The following is a 1926-nucleotide window of genomic DNA, read 5'->3' as shown; positions in this document are numbered from 1 at the left end:
TTGCACATAGCATCTTTCAATATTGCAACATGAGGCCTAAATTTGCTTTTCAGTTCTTTAAGCTTGAGAAATGCATAGCGAATTCTTCCCTTTTAATTTTTTATTTCCAGCTCTCTGCACATTCCATTATAATACTTTGGTTTGCCCTCCTGAGATGCCCTTTGAAACCATCTGTTCAATTCTCTTACTTCAACATGGTTTCCTTTAGATTTGGCTTTCCAATGTTTCAGGGCATTCTTTAGAGTCTCTTCTGACATCTATTTTGGTTTTTCCTTTCTCCTCTGTTTTTGTAAGGGCCTTTTTCTTTCTTTGTGGAGGATATACTTGATATAATCCCACAACTCCTCTACTCTTCTATTATTGGTATTCATTCAATAACCTTCCTTGCTGAAAGAGAGGAGGATTTGAAGCACTTGCTGCAGAAGATAAAGGAATGTAGCCATCAGTAGTATCAAGAAAACAAAGAGTCTTACCACTGGACCAATAGGCCGTGTCTTGACGAATGGAGAGGAGATTTAAACTGTCAACAGTGGCATCTTGTTTGAATCCACAGTTAACACACTTGGTATGAACAGTCAGGAAATAAAAAGACACATTGCAAAGGGAAAATACACAGTTAGAGACCTTTCAAAATTATTGAAGAGTAGTGATGTCAGTTTGAGGACTAAAGGTGCATCTGATTCAAGCCATGTTCTTTCTGATTAATAGCTATGCATGTGAGACCTGGACAATGAATAAGAATGACAGAAAAAGAATTGATGCCTTTGAGGTCTGGTGTTGGAGAAGAGAACTGACCATTCCATGCATGGCCAAAAAAGTGCAGCCGGAATGCTTTTGGAGGCAAGAATGATCAATCTTTGCCTAAAATACTTTGGACATATTGCTAGGAGGTGCTATTCTTTGGAGAAGGACATGATATTGGGAAGGGTGGAGGGTCTGCAAAGGAGAGGAAGACCCTCAGTCAGGTGGATTGACAAGGTAGCTGCTGCAATGGGCTCTTGTGTGTCAGGAAGTGTGAAGATGACACAGAACAAGACAGGTTTCACACCTTTTGTTCATAGGGTCACTATGAATTGTACTCGACTCAATGGCACCTATCAAAAACAATATCATAAAAGTTACTAAATAGCCTGATATACAACTTCACATGCTTCTACACCCATTTCTACCAATCATTGGTTCTGATTTTCATTGCCATTTGACTCATAGACTTTACTCACAATTTTGGGGTGTATTAGGGAAATAGGTTGGAGAGTAGGGGAGGCGAAGAATGTCATACAATTCAAGTCCAGGTTTAGTGTAATAGTTCCAAGCCTGATTAATAATGCATATTTTGTCAAATAGTGACACTCCAGGTTCACATCAGAAGCAGAAATATAAGAATTCCCCAATTGTCCAGCAAACTTTATCTCCAGAGCCATTAAAACAGATTTTTTGTGGAAGGAGGTGTGGTGCTTTCTCAAAAAGTTATAAATAGAGATACCATCTGACCCAGCAATTCTACTACTGGGAATATACCCCAAAGATACCATAACTGCCACCCAAGCATATATATGCACACCCATGTTTATTGTGGCTTTGTTCACAATAACAAGGAGTTAGAAACAACCCAAGTGCCAATCAACGAAAGAATGGATAGAGAAGCTCTGGTGTATTCACACAATGGAATACTACATTGCATTGAAAAACAAGGAACTCATGCAATATTATTCAAAATCGGTGACCCTGGAGGACATTATGCTGAGTGAAATATCTCAGCTACAAAAGGACAAATACTGTATAGTGCCACTGTTGTAAAACAGGACTGACATCGGGCTTGGGGGGAGACTGAGAAAGACGGGATAAATAACGTATACTGCATTGAAACAGCGAGGGAGAAAACTGTTTAAAAGGGATATGTGATTAGGTAGTATTTTCATGACAGGA

The sequence above is a fragment of the Elephantulus edwardii genome, unplaced genomic scaffold (genome assembly GCF_000299155.1).
Source record: "Elephantulus edwardii isolate Elephantulus edwardi_28Jun2011 unplaced genomic scaffold, EleEdw1.0 scaffold00142, whole genome shotgun sequence".
Classification (NCBI taxonomy): domain Eukaryota; kingdom Metazoa; phylum Chordata; class Mammalia; order Macroscelidea; family Macroscelididae; genus Elephantulus; species Elephantulus edwardii.
Note: the sequence above shows the minus strand (reverse complement) of the source record.